This window comes from Perca fluviatilis, chromosome 3, assembly GCF_010015445.1.
Source record: "Perca fluviatilis chromosome 3, GENO_Pfluv_1.0, whole genome shotgun sequence".
Classification (NCBI taxonomy): domain Eukaryota; kingdom Metazoa; phylum Chordata; class Actinopteri; order Perciformes; family Percidae; genus Perca; species Perca fluviatilis.
Genome location: NC_053114.1, coordinates 15,989,230 through 16,007,343, shown reverse-complemented (window position 1 = coordinate 16,007,343; position 18,114 = coordinate 15,989,230). Strand labels below are relative to the sequence as shown.

Here is an 18,114-nt window from a genome sequence, read left to right as displayed (position 1 = left end):
GGTTTCTTCACCTGGTTCATGATTAAATGCTCAGCTGTTCAAATAACAATAAAATGTAAACCTAAATACTGTATAACAGGAGTAACTTTTTGAAATCAAAGCTCCATAGGCTATTTGTGATTCGTTCCAAAGGTCAATTAAGCTTTTGATATTAATATAATCTACTTTGTTCAAAATGTAATGCCTCATGCGCCCGCAAGGGTTATAGTCCCATTCTTCCACTTGATACTGCTTCCACTTAAGTAAACTAAAAGATGAACTATCGACTACAAAACAAAGAAATTTATTATGATCGGTTCACAGATCTGAGTCCAAACGGAAACTTCACCCTTCTGAACTAAGAGTTTCTGCTTCAAGGTGAAGTTTAAACAGACTGAAATGTCCAGGCTCATTCCTCCACTATTTATTTCTGTATGTATTTAAGCGTTACATGTAATTTTAACGGGCACTGAGCCCCAGATCCTGCAGCCGCATACGGTCGCTGCCGCCCCGCTGTAGCTTTCCGTCCGCTTCGCCGCCGCGCAAACTTAGTGGAACTTTCCGCCCGATATCGACATACAGTTCGTCCTGGACTACGTAAGATCCTACCGACCCACCACTTTGTCTTTGGCTGGTCCGGATCTGGATCAGCGGGGACCGCGCGCAGCGTAGGCGAAGCTGTGTTTTTGCCCGGAGGAAGAGACGCGCGCGGCCACGGGGCTCTCCGCCTCCCGGCCGCCGGAGCTCAGATTGCTGGTCGGCGGCATATATAATCATAAAACACATTGTCACCTGTTAAATGTTATCCATGCTGTTTGTTCTTTTCATTTCCTCTATCGAACATAATTAAGCAGTACAAAAGTCCGGCATCTTTAGCGTTTATCTGAATGCTTCGGACCCCTGTTCCAAGATGGCGGCGGGTTTTGACGTATGTTTAGAACCTCACGGCGACATATCTATGGGAGCAAGGATCACATTTGAACTATATCGATATATGCGATATGGTCTAATTCCATATCTCATTTAAAAATATATCGATATATTTGTTTATATCGATATATCGCCCAGCCCTAATCTCTACTAAAAATCGATATTGAATCGTTACATTTTCAGAATCGTGCTCCAGAGCTTTGTTTCTGTCGTAGCATAATGTTGCTCTAAGCCTAAAGGCAAGATTATTATTTCATCAATAATTTATGCCCTAATTAAGTACCTTGCTGCCTATATATGTATTTATGTTGACGAAACTGACGAGTTATATTCATTAAAGAAAGTTGAATTAATGAAAAAAGCCTGTCTCATATAATCCGACGAATAACTTTTATTCATATTGAGAATTTTGTTCGGGGATTTTTTTGAGTGATGAAAGGGGGGTGAGAAAAAAAAAAAGGGAAAAAAAAAAAAGGGAAAAAACACAGAGAGAAGAGAAAAAGAAGAAAAAAGAAAAGGGAAGAGGGGGGGGGGGGGGGGGAAAAAAAAAAAAAAAAAAAAAAAGAAAGAGGGGGGGGGAAAGGGGGAGGGGGGGGGGGGGGGGGGGGGGGGGGGGGGGGGGCGGGGGGGGGGGGGGGGGGGGGGGGGGGGGGGGGGGGGGGGGGGGGGGGGGGGGCGGGGGGGCGGGGGGGGGGGGGGGGGGGGGGGGGGGGGGGGGGGGGGGGGCCGGGGGCGCCCGGGGGGGGGGGGGGGGGGGGGGGGGGGGGGGGGGGCCCCGCCCCCCCCCCCCCCCCCCCTTTTTTTTTTTTTTTTTTTTTTTTTTTTTTTTTTTCCCCCCCCCCCCCCCTACCCCCTCGCCAACTGCTTTTGGGGATAAAATAATAATATTTTTTTTTTTATTTTTTTTTTTTTTTTTTTTTTTTTTTTTTTTTTTTTTTATTTTTTTTTTTTTTAACACTTCGCGCCTACATTTTGACCAATTTGGTTAATTGTTACTAAACTTTTTAGTATATGGACTGCATTTATGTAGCGCTCGACCACTCAAAGCACTTAACACACTACAGGCACTAGGCCTGCACAATAAATGGTTATAAAATCGCGATCTCTATTCCCCCTGTTCATGATTTTTTTTTTTTTCTTCTTTTCCTCCAATTCATTTATTGAATATAATATTTTAATTATGTAAAGACATGTTCAAGGAGTTCAGATAAAGCCTGTATCAGGGCCATATTTTTAGTTCAATGTGTTATATGTCACTATTTTTGGTAGTACTTAAATGGCCAGTACTTACTCTATTTTCTTTCTTCATTGAAGCCTCTCTGTTTCACCTATAGCACCTATGTGCTATAGGTGCCAAAAAAAATAAATCTGTTTGGTGCTGCCAATTTGTTTTGCCATGGTTCATGTGTGCAATACACATTACACTTTGTGAGAAAAAAATCGTGGCAGAGAATCGTGATATCAATTCTAAGCTAAAAAATCGTGCAGGCCTAACGGGCACCATTCACCCCATTCACAGACACCTTATTCAGTCCCTCCAGAAACACGCGATTATGCGATCGCATAATTCAATGCATAATCAGCCAAAGTCTGCATATTTATGCGGGGGCTGGATTTTTTCACATACGCTGCACTTTCGCCGCATAAATTGTCGATTTCCGTGCAAAATATGCGGGGCTTGCTTGATTTCATAATCCCTGCATTTTAGTTGCAAAAAAGTCACATATATCTTAGCAGAAAGTTGAAAAATGTTGCTTTTACTTCACTCAAGAGCAGCCATTTTCCCCTGTTGCCATGGGAACTTTATGAAGTGACGTAATTACGTGACACAAACATCATCGAAAAGCAGGGTGTTACTTTTTTTTTCTCTTTTTCATCAAACCGCAGTTTTTGCAAGTTCCCGCAATTTTTACATAAATATCCCGCATATTCCATTGCATTTTTTAAGAAAACGTGGTGCAAAATCAAGGATTTTTGCCAGCAACAATCACAAAAAACCTCTTGTGCTTTGAGTGCTTATTGTAAATGCCTGAACACAGAAATGGTGAAAAACAGTCTAACTCCACAATTCAGTACTACACAGGTTACAGTCTTTTCACATGTTGTCAACAAGTATTTTAGAAAGAAATCACTGATTTTGCTTTACCCAGACTTTAATGCCTTTTTAAAACAACAGCTGTTGATGACGTGCCTTTCATTTGCTTGCCTTTTTTTTTATTGCAGGGTGGTGTACTTTTCCTATTCCACCGGCCAAATGTAGACTGTGCAGCGTCCTATTGATATTTCCAGTCTGAAAGGAAAAACACATTTTTCCACTCTCTAAAACAATAAAATGTAAATGTGAGGTCAGTCCAAGAGCAAGGGCCTTGTTTCAGACTCAACAGTTTACACCAATGTTCAGCAGTCATACAGCACATGGTATACCAATTTCTCCAGCTAAGGTAGCTTAATTAGACCACACTAAAGCATTATAAGTATAAATTATTATTGTTGAGTAAAGGGGTACACAGGAAGTTTCTTAGTTAAACAAAAATAGGCACGTTGAGAAACTGCACACACAATGCACCTTGAAATACCTTTATTAAAAACATTAAAACTGTGTGGAGTATATAGGAAAACGAGAAAGGATTCTTGCTGTAATGCTCATTAGATTTAATAGGAAAACCCTTTTGATTTCTGTAATTATTAGGCTACATGTAATTACATGTAGTAGTTTTATTATGTACTAAGGCCTTTCATTGCTGTCACAAGCCGCTTCCCTAAGGACACAACGACAGGATCCTGATAACCGTGAACCATTAAAGCATTAGCTCATCCTAGTTTTATGGCTATGACTTTACACTGGCCCACTCTCTAGTTCACTCACATGATCAGGCTGGTTGAAGGGGAAAGAGCAGAGTAACCAAAGACAGAAGAGACCAGCAGCCGAGGCGCATTTTGGAGACGGGCAACAGATTTAGAAGCAGGTGTTTCAGGATCAGCAGTCATGGCTGTCTGATCTGCTACGTCTGGACCGCAGAAACGGGAAAAACCGCTGTCCCCCCCCCCCCCAAAAGAAATGTCGTCCAACCTGAAGATCAAATTGCAGCCGGAAAACGTCACTGTTTTTATCGGATGTTAGCGTTTGTGGATTTTGGGTACTAATTGCAGGTATTTATTCTAACAAATAACATTAGTGGTAAAAAAAAAACCAAGGTCTTCTGCACACTATGGAGTCTGCTAAAAGGCCACATGTCTCGTTGTGTCGCATTGCTGAAAACCCGCTTTTTACGCTCTCAACCCCTTTGTCACTTTTTCGCCACAGCCCGTATTGTTTCTGCCATTTGGGTTTTGGTTTCCTTAATGTTTACGCTCAGACGTGAGCGTGCTGCGACGAAATGCTTACGCATTTGTATGTGGCGCCGTAGTCAGCTGTTTCAATTGTGGCTCAAGTTTGACTCCATTGTTTGCCTCCAAAGTTGGCTGCACGTGAAATCTTGAATGCCAATTTGTCTTTTGTCACGGTTTGTGTATCCGACTGCAAGTTTATAAATGGTGCTAGTAATATTGTTTCTCGTCGAGGAAAAAAAATAAAAAAACATCCGATGCCTACTTAAAAAGAGACTTCAAAGATCCATGTGACATTAGAAGCATCTTATGCAGAAGGGGAGATATGAATGTATTACCAAAGCCATGATGGTCTTGTTATGGTGTTGTTATGTTGAAGCCTTCCCTGAGCTACACTTCCTGTCTCACCCAAAGCTGCTGTCATTGTCCTGGGAGTGGACACAGGAAGTGAAATTCTCCATGGCGACAACAGAGGAGTGGTGCTGTTTACTCCCACACTTTCTAGTGCTCTTTTTCATAGAAGCCCCCCCCCCCCACACTGTGTGTGTGTGTGTGTGTGTGTTCTTTCAGTCTCTTTCCCTTTTTTTAATTTGCTACAATATTCTTTTCCCCCATGAAAGCTTATAATGTTAAAATACTGAGTCGGTGAATATAGCTAAAAAAGGAACAAAAAGTTCTAGATACAGAAGTAACCGAGACTGTAGATATCAGATCACACAGTAGCATGCAATGTATTCTTCTTCTTTTATTGTATTTTATTTTTTACAATGTTGTCCTTGGAACTGTTGCTGTACTCTGTATTCATTTCCTTCCTCTGCTTTCTCCCTCCACTCTGCTACAATCCACCTCAGGCTATAACAATAATAGGTTCTCGGCAAAGTTGGGCTTTTAAATTGGCACGCACACACACACACACACACACACACACACACACACACACACACACACACACACACACACACACACACACACACACACACACACACACACACACACACACACACACAGAGCACTTCCTCCAGTGTCATATTTTCGTGTCACCTGTTGGGTGTTCAGCCAGTGGAATGTGGAGGGAGTTAGTGTAGGCCCAGTGCTTCATTCAGAATGGCCGGCCACAGTTATCCTCCGCTGTGTGCACAAGCAGGCCTAAGAGGCCTTCGGTCATTTTTAATTACGGTTTGGACAGTGATTCCAGCATGGACTTGTTCTAGCCGGCCTCTGGCCTCACTGACAGGTGTCTTGGTAACCCTTCCTGAAACCTAAAATGCCAGCAGCAGAAAGGCGAACACGTTGTAGTTTATTAATTGATTTTCATGACACAGGCTGAGGAAACCTTTCTGATTCTCTGGCTTCTTTTCTCTTTCACCTGGCGAGCAGCGCTTTAATGAGCTGTGAAGCTATCCACATCATTATTCAGTCCCATGATTGACTTGCATATGTCTAAAATTTCACAGTAACCTTTATTATTTAAGGCTTAAATAACAAATTAAAATTAAATTGAATAACTGTCACTGAAATTATGGAATAAACAATACAGTGTTTGCTACGGACATAAGACACAGTGACGTCTCTGCATGCTGAAGCCACGTAGGCTCTTAGTAGTTCACACTTTCCCACAGCCCACATTTCTGTCTGTCTGTCTGTCTGTCTGTCTGTCTGTCTGTCTGTCTGTCTGTCTGTCTGTCTGTCTGTCTGTCTGTGTCCTTCAGTGTATCATTCAGACTTTCAGTCTCGGCCTCTTTTCTCACTCTTTGCTGGCTGTCTGAATATTTCGGTCAGAGCTCATGTTCCACAACCCGGCCACCACTTCCTACTCATTAGTAGTTACAGAGAGACTTGAGAGCCGTGTGAGTGAGCTCACAACACAGAGGTCGTAAAATGTATGTTCCTGTCAAACAAGTCTTCCTTCTGGGCTTAATTGACAAGCAAATTCAGGAGAAATACTGTTCACATCCACTTCCTCAACTTGACATTGACTTATTCCTCTTTAATGGTTCATCAGAGCGGTAAATCAAACTAAACTAGATATTAAGGGCTCATTGATTACATTTTTTTTAGGTATTACTGCTTTAATTGTTTTAGGCTTGTCCTAAGAAGAAGCCCAGGCACATTAGTAGGATCAATCTGAAAACATCCACATGCATCAGATTTATGTGACCCCTCATCACAGGTTCTGCCTTTAGTGTGGATGCGAGTTGTGCACATTTTTAAACAGAGAGTGAGTCATGCTTTTCAGATTGTTAAATTTGAAAAACTGTTAAAGGGCTTGAAGAGGTGAAAGTATCTAGTATTTTACAAGACAAATAAGCACTAATAAGCTGCTCTGAGAAATCTTTCCTGTGTTGGCAAAGCTACTGGTGCTAAAAGAAAGTCCAGGTTCTGGAGCAGTGAGCACAGTCTACACATTTGGGCTTTGAGGAAGCATTTGCATGTATTAACTGCAATTTTGACAAAACCCTCAAACCGAAATGTTAAAGATGCTGACTGCAGCGTTGGCATCCTGCACTCCTCGTTTTCCATTGACCCAAATTAGCGTCAAACATGGTTATTCACCAGTGAGTTAAATACAGGGAAAAGTAACATTTGGCTGCTGTGCCATACCCTCATGTCACAGTCACTTTACCACACAGTGTAGCAAAAAAGTTAACCTTTGTCAACCATTTACTTTGAAGCGGCCTTATTGGTATGATCCAATAATGGTCTGTACACTTCTGTAAGGGGAAATTGTGTAAAAACAGCACCTTGTTAGATAAACTGTAGGACTGGCTGTGATTCCACTGGCCTAGATTAGCAAACTGTAACCTGCGAAGGCCTGTTTCCTTGATAAGTGACTCAAACTATGAAAATTGTTGATGATTAATTAGAACTAACTAGCGAACTAGTTGATTGCAGCTTTCTGTTTCCGCTAGTGTCATCATATAAAGGCCAGTTTATGCTCCCGCATTAGATCGACGCCGTGGTTACGTACGTACGTAGGTACGTGGAGATACAGACCCTACGCCGTAGCCTGACATGCACCTCTTAAAAAAATTTAACTACACGACACGGCGATGCAGACAGCAACGACTGTGATTGGTCCGCTTGGCTGTGGCTTGGTAGCGTCGCATTTCCCCCTACTTATTTCCGGGTTCTCCTTCTCTGTAAACAACATGAAATCAAGAAGTGGGTTACCTTTTCCTGCTACAGCTTTTTCCGACCGCGGTCAGAAAGCACAGGGGAGATACTTAGTTTCTCCCACTATGCCTCTAAAGTCGGTACTCTCTTCGAAGCCCATCGCCATCACTCTCTCACTCGCTCGACCACACACTCCCCACGCGCACACACACACACACGTCAGCCCTGCTACTCTCTTAAAGAGATACGCTACAACGACACAGACACAAGCGCACAAGTATAAACCTCAGGCCTCTTAACGTAGGCTGCGACGAAAGCTCTGCGTAAGCGTAAAGCTCCCGCAGAAGCATAAATCCGCCTTAACTCCACACAGGTCCAAACAAGCCGTAGAATTGAAGGTCTGTGCGTGAAGAGGTCAAGGCCGTTCTCTGTGAGCTACAGCTCCAGGCTGAAGGTGAACTATTTCTGTGGGACACTGCAGAGGCAGAGTTATGCTACACATTGATGCATTTAGGTGCAGGCGATGGTGACCTGTGTGTGTGTGTGTGTGTGTGTGTGTGTGTGTGTGTGTGTGTGTGTGTGTGTGTGTGTGTGTGTGTGTGTGTGTGTGTGTGTGTGTGTGTGTGTGTTGGACATGTTGGTGCTCGTGTGGCACGTCCACTGCCACTCATCAATCAGTTGACCCCTATATTCCTTTCATACTACAGCTAGGGCTTCTTCTTCTGCACTAGAAATGCCCACACTATATGTTGGATAAATCTGAAAATTCTGTTGAAAAAAACCTGCATCTATGCTAGAGTTTTCAGGTAGTGTTTGAAAAGTTAAAGTAGTAGTAGTAGTTTGTTCCTGAATCGAAATCTCCATTTGATGCTTTTGAAGTTGAATGACAACCCAGACCTAAATATAGGTCAATGACCACCCCCGTATTGTGGTATTGACTTATATTGCTTACGTGGTAGTAGCTATTGTGAATTAGCACTTGTTTAATAATCTTGTACGTTGTGTTATCTCACCCATGCATGCTTTAATCGGCCAGAACCTGCTGCTTTTATGCTCACACTGTACAGATCAGTTGACCGGGTGTAGACAATACAGGGTCTGTTTTGCAATGATGTTCAGATGTATATCTCTGCTTAGTCTCAGTTAAGACTACAGTTTGAGCCACAACATGTAAAATACGACTCCAGTAATATTAAAACAAACCCACACCAGTTTATAATGGATATTTGGAAAGCTTTCAGTAGGTAAATCAAGACGACTGAACTGCTCAGACTGCAGACAGCCAACCAAAATTTATGACATGTCCTATTTAAGGCAACTAATCAGGCTTAGTATGTATTATATTGAAAAGTTATGTTGAAAGTTTCTAATTTATTAAATCAATAGCAATCAATTAGGTGTTGCTCGTCAGAGGACGCATCAAACAACAACCGAATCTGGCAGAAATTCAACCCAAGTCTAAAATCGGGCTCAATCTGTACGGTGTCTGCCTGGCTTTAAATGCCTGCTCTCAACATGCCTTCTTAGGCTCCGTACACAACACAGTATTACACTACAGTATGTGGAAGTTCTTTACTTTGATGCTGCAAGCGTCATTTTTTTCTTCTTCTTTGTAACACTTTCAGTATATCTTCATTATGTCAATCAAAGTACAGTCTTATTCTTAGCAGCTCATGCCTATCCCTTTTTTTTCTTTCAGTTGGATTTATGACTGCTCGTACTTCATGTGTTCTATGTCTGAAGTGCAATTTCCTCTGTAACAGTGAGGGGGGGTTGGGCCTGTTTTTGAAGGCAGTGTAGACCTATTAAAAGCAGAGAAATGAGTTTCTGTGTGGTATGTATACTGCATAATGGCTCTCTGTGCCTTATCGGTGTCTTATTTGGGCTGTAATGCACTGCCCTAATTAGCATCTTCCTTGACACATGTGAGACAGGCAGACACCAATAAACTAAGCACACCCTTTTTGTTACAGAGTATTACAAAGCACTTTCCAAATAAAAAAGGTATTCCCATCATGTGAAATAAATATCAAATTGATTTCATGACTGCAAATGTACCTGTACAATATTGAATCGTGCTTCACCGTCATCGTTTTATAGTACTTATCAACAACAAAATCTAACAAATTATTTTTCTGCACAAATTACACAATATTTAGGAAGTAGTAGAATTATTATAGCCAAACATGTCCTAAAATGGCAATACAACTAGTAAATACAAGATGACACATGTCTTTATGTGATTCTTTATGAGCACGCCCAGTGAAACCTCTAGTGGCCTGTAGCTCTGCTGACCGGCAGATGAAGGATGCATTGATTTGGGTTCATAAATGGAGCATCCAAATGACATTGCTAGAATACCATTGATATTTATACCAATGGAATTATTGACAGTATCTGCTTTCACAAGAGGTTTGACTGTCTTTGTTTCCCAGTAATAAAACAAAATGGTATCAAGTATTGGACAAATATGGACTTTGGCTTAAATAGCAAACATTACTAAAAGGGTTTAGCCAGTCACTTGGGAATTTCACATAATGTTACGCAGTGTGCAGATAGTATCAGTATAAGAAGATAATTGTTATCAGCCTTTACCCTGGCCCCTTTAGGTCAAAGATCTTGGCTATAGCAACGCTTGATTGCAAACTCCTTTCTATAACTGATGGAAACCAAATGTACAACAGTAAGAAACTATCGTTGCGATCCTGTGACATGGAGCTAATAAACATAGTAGCGTTTGGCACCACAGAGCTGTCAGATTTTCCAGTGAACCCATAAAAAAACGTGCACACGAGATATGAAAGTTCACAATCCAGTGCCAACTTGCACGCCTTGGTGTAACGTGCATACAGATTCCCAGTGGCTAAAGGTAGAGTAAAGAGCCACCACAACATTATTAACCCTGAATACACAAGCTTAGCCCTGATGACACACACACACACACACACACACACACACACACACACACACACACACACACACACACACACACACACACACACACACACACACACACACAGCTTTTCGTAAGGATGACGTCTCATCGTAGAAAGCTGACCAAACTTGATCCTTTATTCCTATGCAACAATGGCAGCCATTGAAGAGGCTGACTCACATGGTGAAACTCTCCTCGGTTTCCTGTCAGACGGAACCTCCAAACAGGCAATGTTCAGAATACAGAGAGTATAAACAGATTATCGTTTTTTTTTTGTCAGTTTGCAGATTATCTGTATCGGCGTTTTATTTGCCCGATAACCGATAAAGTTAATTAATTAAAACCGTGCGCTACTTTGGCTCGGCTACAGCTCCGTGTCTGTCCCTCTGCTTCGGTTTCACTCACCACTGAGTCTGACTTAATGTCCCACAACACCATCCGACTGTCTTTTACTGTGTATTATGTTGAAAGAGTCTAATTTATTAAATAATTACTTAAAGCATTTAAACAAGGTTTTGTGTTGGAGTTTGTAACGTTCCAAAATCTTAATTTTGACTTAAAGATTTTCATTTTCACTGTTAAGTGCATATCGGTTCCAGGGTTTCCCCCAGAAAAGTTGTTAAGCCCGGTGGCAAGTGTGTTATTTATTTATTTTTATTTTTATTTTTTTGACGAGTGCCCGGCTAGGGCCAGTCCCAGACTGATTGCAGCGTTCATGTAGAGCCCAGTAGTTTCTGCTCTTAGCACGGACTTAAAGTAGGGTCTTATAGCTTTTTTAAATTCGCAATTTCGCAATTCCGTCCATGATTCTGTTATCGCTAACTGGAGATTTGAAAATATCCCTAGGTCTAAGTTTCCAACCGAACTGCCCCACTGCAAATGTAGTTGAAAAAACGTCTTAAAACGCACATTAAAAAATATTTCCCAGTTGCTTAGGCCTGGTGGGGTACCAGGCTTGCAATACACTGAAGGGAAACACTGGGTTCCAAATACCGGTTATTGGTTTCATTAACTACTACTAATCGGTAGTAGTTAATGAAAAACCAGTACCGGTGGATCCTTAGTGTAAACTTCTTCTAATTAGTCACATTTTCAGGCAAAAAAAGATGGATAAATATGCAGTTGTTGATTTTTAAAAAACCAATAGGGCTCCACCCAGATGTGTTGATGTAATACAGTTTGAAAATCTGTCCACCTGTTGAATGCATTTTGCTTTATTAAATCCACTGCATTTGAGAAGTGAGCTGGACCCCAATACAACACACCACTGTTTCCATGTTTCGCTCATGCTCCAGGTTGTTGTAAGCCGCCCATCCAAGTGCAGATAAGTTCCAACGTAGGCTAACTCTTGACTTTAGTGAACTCTGATAACATCTGACCTAGGTTTAACTCAAAAGCAAGAACACGTGTGGTTTGTTGTTTTACGTGTTCAGAATTAGTTTTGTGTTGATTTCCAGCTTTTCTGTTTGTGGAATTCGTAGTTGAGATTGGGTCTGTTCTAGTCGGCTGGTCCCCTGAAACAGATTCCAGGTCAGATAACTTGACTGTGATTCCTAATCTCTGAGCATTCAGGTGATGTAGCCAGATCTCTTTCTGGTTCATGTTCTTCAGTGTTTCCCATAGATTAGAAAGCAATGGGTGGGTGGGTGGGTGGGTGGGAAGGGGGAGGGAATTATTTTCTTAACAACACGCAGTTGGATGCTGTCCTCCTCTCCTACTTCAGTGCCTAACAAATATATCTCTCTCTCTCTCTCCCTGAACCTGTCTTTCACTGGTTGAAGCCTGAAAATACTGTAAACAAATTAAAACCATAACTAATTCCGCTGGTCGGACTGTTGAGCTCCGTTTCAGACTGATACCTCCGGTTCAGGCTGGTCCTCATCCTCAACGCGTGCCTTTTTCAGTCGCGGAAAAAACTTTTCAATAGGCTACTCATCTGGATTGAAGCAGCAAACATTCAGTGTAAGAGTAAAAAAAAATGACATAACATTATTTATAATACATTTATTTGATTCACAGCTGCTACATATAGTGTTTTGACCTCGACAACCCAACTGCATTTTATCGCAAACTTGCGACTAGTTTAACTTTCTAAAGAGGGCACGATCGCTTGTTTGCTAAGAGTCGGGTCGGGACTCCAACATTAACACACTGACAACATTGTATTCAGAATATAAAACATTTTTATAGCACTTTTTAATGTGTGATTGTGTAAAGGTGTTCACGAGATAGATAACCAACCTTTTCGCGAACTTCTGAATTTCGCCAGCCGTTTCTTTAGAGTGTGTGTGTGTGTGTGTGTGTGTGTGTGTGTGTGTGTGTGTGTGTGTGTGTGACACAAGGGAGCAGGGAAAGGAAATGCAGCTGAGTGTGTTTTTAAATGGCGTTTAAAGCTGGACAGAGATGAAGAAGAGGGCGTGCAGTGGGTAGGTTGCCTCCAGCTTTCCCCTGTCTGCTTTGTTACTGCCTCCAGGGCACAAACCTCGAGCGTGTCTACAACAAAGCTTTTTTAATTTCATGTTAACGTGCAGACACACATGCACAGCTCTCAGGTGAAGTGACATCATGCCTAAAACATTTTTCTTCTTTGCTTGCTTTGTCGCTGTATGTTTGCTACTTTGAGGTCGTGTGTCAGATGACTTAGTTTAAAAACTGCAACAATTGTGATTACTGAGTTTAAAAGTTTTTAGTATCACAGTTGTCCTTTCACATGCAGTTATTTTTTTTTTTTTTTTTGCAGTCTGGAGAACAATGATGTGCTGGTGTAGGCCTGAAGAATTAATATTTGTTATCTTTTATTCTTGGACACATGAGTAACATTCACAAAGACATTTGTGTGCATCCCTTGGACGAATGAATTTGTGCGGGTGGTTTCAGTCCCAAAATTCTTTTTTTACAATTCTATACAATGTTTGCATTTTTTTAACCCAGGCACCAATATTTCACTTTTTCCAAATTCAGAGCAAAAAGGAGCTTGTAATCTGTAAATGTGAACTCTTTTGCTTTCAAATTTAAGATCCAGAGAGTGTAAGTGAAATAAAAACCCTGTAGTTTCCTAATGGAATCGGTTTCGCCTCTCTCCTGTCATTACAGCTACCTCACCACTACTACTATGGCCACCACTATATCGGTTTCTAAAAGTCACCACAGTCTTGTTAAAATGAATTAAAATATAATGAAAACCTCTGCATTTTCTTTAAAGGTCCCATGACATGCTGCTCTTTGGATGCTTTTATATCGGCCTTAGTGGTCCCCTAATACTGTATCTGAAGTCTTATTCCCGAAATTCAGCCTTGGTGCAGAATTACAGCCACTAGAGCCAGTCCCACAATGAGCTTTCCTTAGTATGTGCCATTTATGTGTCTGTAGCTATTGAGTAGGAGAGGGTGGGGGGCGTGGGGGTGTGGCCTTGACCAACTGCCACTTTGCTCGTTTGAAAGCCATCATGTCTCTCTCATGGGTGGGCCAAATTCTCTGGGCGGGCAAAGCAGAGAAAGGGGAGGTAACCTTCCTCCTTATGACCTCATAAGGAGAAGATTCCAGATCGGCCCATCTGAGCTTTCATTTTCTCAAAGGCAGAGCAGGATACCCAGGGCTCGGTTTACACCTCTCGCCATTTCTAGCCATTGGGGGACCATAGGCAGGCTGGGGGAACTCATATTAATGTTAAAAAACCTCATAAAGTGAAATTTTAATACCATGGGACCTTTAACTTGTGCTATCTTCTGATTAGAATGACGTAAACACCTGTTACCTTGTAATATTATCCCTTTCAAAACTGCAATGCCAACTATTTATCAACAAGGATTAAATATAAAGAGGTAAAACTGGTCTGATTGTCTGTCAGAAGACCAGAGCAGCCCTTTTTTTTTATCACTATCAGGTAATCTGTATTCGTAGGTTACAGCATGTAACATGTTGTTGATACCGGAATTGTTGAGGCTTTTAGTGCTCTGGATGTTTAGTCTCATCTCATTTATCTCTTTGAAAGAAGCCTGTAATTTGTGCAGAATGATTATGTTTAATCTTTTAAATGTTGTCTGGAGAATTTGCTGAATAATACCAGGCTGATTGAGCAAGAGCAGCGTTAGTACTTTTCAAATTGACTTTATTATTCAAATAATTTGCTGGTTTATTTTAAATGATTGAGTCATTATTGATCATTAATGTGTCTGACAGTCGATGAAGCAAATGGCTTAAAATGTGACCCCGTATACCTTTACATCACATCATCCCATCCCCCAATCTGAGCAGGATTTCCATCATGCCACCATGGTCCATTCTGTTGTTAATGTTGTCTGTAAATCTATCAAAAGCGGGGCGGCCTCTAGCTCACCCAATAAGAGCATGCGCCCCATGTACGCTGAGCGGCCTGGGTTTGAATCCAACCCTTTGCTGCGTCTCATCCCCTCTCTCTTTAAACAATTTTTTTTTTTTAAAAAGATTATTTTTTGGGGCATTTTTAGGCCTTTATTGACCGGACAGCTGAAGAAAGGAAAGGGGGGAGAGAGAGAGAGAGAGAGAGAGGGGGGAATGACATGCAGCAAAGTGCTGCAGGTCAGAGTCGAACCCGCGGCCCGCTGCGTCGAGGAGTTAACCTCTACATATGGGTGCCCGCTCTACCAACTGAGCTATCTGGGCGCCCATCCCCTCTCTTTCTCTCCCCCTTTCCTGTCTTTCCACTGTCACTATCGAATAAAGGGAACACTCCCCCCCCCCCAAAAAAACAGCAATGGCAATATTGGGAGATGTTCTGTGATTACCAAGTTTTGCCAGTGTTTTCCCGGAAGAGTTGTCCATGAGTTGGTTGTGCTCGTGTGATGGTAAACGGAGAAGCAGCCAGCATGGCCCTGTGCTGTCCAGCACTGCCACAACCCTAAATCCCCGCTATCCTTTAAGCAGCGAGCTGACCATCTGTTCCAGGCGCTGGGCCCTAACTCAGTGCACAAAACACACTCTCATACCTACAGTCATCACAGTCAAGTCAGTGGCTGTGTGTGTATGGATTTGGCCTAATACAGTTGAATTGGATGCTTTGTCTGAGGTTAAAAAGGTGATGTGTGTGTTTTGTCTCATATGGGCGTGTGCCTGTATTTGGAAAGAGGAGAGGTTCTGTGTGTATGTGTTTGTGCGCCTCGTGGTCATTATCATAGTTGCTGAGGCAACACATGGCATCAGAGGTTGTATATGGGGCGACAGGAAATGACCCGGTGTGCAGAAGCCCTGTGTACTCCACTCTGCACACCAACTGTACATGTCCGTGTTCCAGTTCCTGTTTTTACTTTTTGTTGTTGTTGCTGTGGTCATGCTGCACATACCGTTTGAAAGTAGGTGAGGAATATACTTTTTGTTCTTCGTGCATCCTGATTTTGAAGATAAGAATGATGGCTGTAAAGACAAAGGCTTGTTAATTATTATTATTATTATTATTATTATTATTATTATTATTATATAAATGCATATAATGTACAAGCTGCAATATGCTATTAGCAGTCACAACTACTCACTCAAATACAAACTTTGCCAAATAAAATACGGAAAAGTAAAAGTTTGGCTACACTCTTTAACAGACAGTTTGGAAGGTTGGTATGCTTCAGTCACTTTTGTACCTCATTCATGTGTAGCAGTGATGTATGTTGAGTATATTACGTTTTTATTACTCCAATTCAGAAAGAAAAAGGCAGCAGGCCGCTTAGGTTTCATTAATATAAAGATGTGTAGATTAAGGACACAGAGACGGATAAAATAAGACTTTTAAAGGCCTAAGACAGGTATAAGGTGAACTAGAAAGTGAAACTGCCAAACATTTGCTGGTTCCATTCTTAAATGTGGGCGTTTGATCCTTTTCTTTGTCGTACTACATGCTCGTAAACTGAATATCTCTGGGTTTTGGACGGTTGCCTGGACAAATCGGTACTTTTGAAGACACTACCTTGTGCTGTGGGAAATTTAACCAGGCATTTTTCATCCTTTTTTTTTTGGATACTCATCAGGAAAAATCAATTTTAGAAGATACAATATACTAGTCATTTATGCACAAATTCTAGCTCTTTATAGACCAGAATACAATGCAGCCACAACACGTTACTCACTGATTAATAGGGGCAACTTCACACAAGTAACTCAGTACGTCATCATTCCTTTTTCTACCTATACGAAAAAGCCACAACTGATAGCAACAAGTTGAAGCTCATCCCACTGCTTTGAAAAGCAGCATCTAAAGTAGAAGTCACTGAGACGAGTGGAAAGAAAGTGGGTACAACATAAAGACAAATTACAGCGCGTCGCGTAACAACTCATGGAATGCATTTAACATTTCAGACTGATACACACATAAGATTGTAATGCCATCTGGGTAAGGAGGAATACATCGGCTATTGCAATGTAGGCTTCATCTGTGGTTAAACTGACTCTTTGGCTGAAATAAACCCCAAAAATGCCTTGTTATTTCTGCTTTATCAGTATTAAACCCATCAAATGTGAATGTAAAGTAACATGGGAGTTTACTCACGAATGACCAGAGCTTGCTATGTGTTCTCCATAGTATACATTTCAAACAACTCCCTTTGTAAGAGCCATGATTACGTTTGGTTTGAAGGCTAATTATTTACAGTTATGCACACGCAGTGCACATAGGGTACATGAAACTTGTACGGCCCCCTAACCTCCACCTCCATCCCATGCAATGCTGAATATATTGGTTATCATTGTTTGTTTTGTTTTAAAGGTCCCATGGCATAAAAATTTCACTTTATGAGTTTTTTTTTTTAACATTAATATGCGTTCCCCCAGCCTGCCTATGGTCCCCCAGTGGCTAGAAATGGCGATAGGTGTAAACCGAGCCCTGGGTATCCTGCTCTGCTCAGATGAGCCGATCTGGAATCTTGCTCCTTATGAGGTCATAAGGAGCAAGGTTACCTCCCCCTTCTCTGCTCTGCCCGCCCAGAGAATTTGGCACACCCATGAGAGAGAGACATCCTGGCTTTCAAACTAGCAAAGTGGCAGTTGGTCAAGGCCACAGCCCCCCCCCCCTCTCTCCTCCTCAATAGCTACAGACACAGAAATGGCACATACTAAGGAAAGCTCATTGTGGGACTGGCTCTAGTGGCTGTAATTCTGCACCAAGACTGAATTTCAGGGAAAGAGACTTCAGATCCAGTATTAGGGGACCACTAAGGCCTATATAAAAGCATCCAAAGAGCACCATGTCATGGGACCTTTTTAAATAGAATTTTTTTTGTGGGCATTTTCAGCTTTTATTTTTGACATGACAGATGAAGACATGAAAGGTGAGAGAGAGGGGGAATGACATGCAGCAAAGGGCCGCAGGTCAGAGTCGAACCCGGGCCCACTGCGTCGAGGAGTAAACCTCTACATATGGGCACCCGCTCTGAGCTGTGCGGGCGCCCGGTTATCATTGTTTTAACAACATTTTGCCTTTGCATATTTTGCATGAATATTCCTCAAAACTCACTTTAGGTTCATTGACACATATTCAGATATAGTTTATTAAATGTTTGTGCTACAGAACTGTCCAAAATCCTGATGATCGCGAAGAAATCTCAGAGCAGCAGAGAGTTTTTGTCAGCAGCTCAGTCACTCGTCTCTTTCTCTCTCTCTGTGGCCTCCTCTCCCCCCCATGATGTCCCTCTGCTGTGTATTAAAGAGGGAACTTGTGAATGGCGAGATTGTGTCTTCAGTAAAGAGGGTGGCAGCTGCTGGTGTCCGGCGTTGGCGAGAGCTTATGTGTGTGTGCTTGGGAGCGTGTATGTGTGTTAATGGTAATCCCGTAGATCCTGATGACTTATCCTTCATCCTTTATGAGTATG

The 18,114-nt window shown here is 41.9% G+C and overlaps 1 protein-coding gene across 6 annotated transcripts in view; it reads left to right on the top strand.

Annotated features, from left to right (window-relative positions):
* myo9aa (myosin IXAa) overlaps positions 1-18,114 on the top strand; it is a 130,702-nt gene that overhangs the window by 10,369 nt on the left and 102,219 nt on the right. The window lies entirely within an intron of this gene.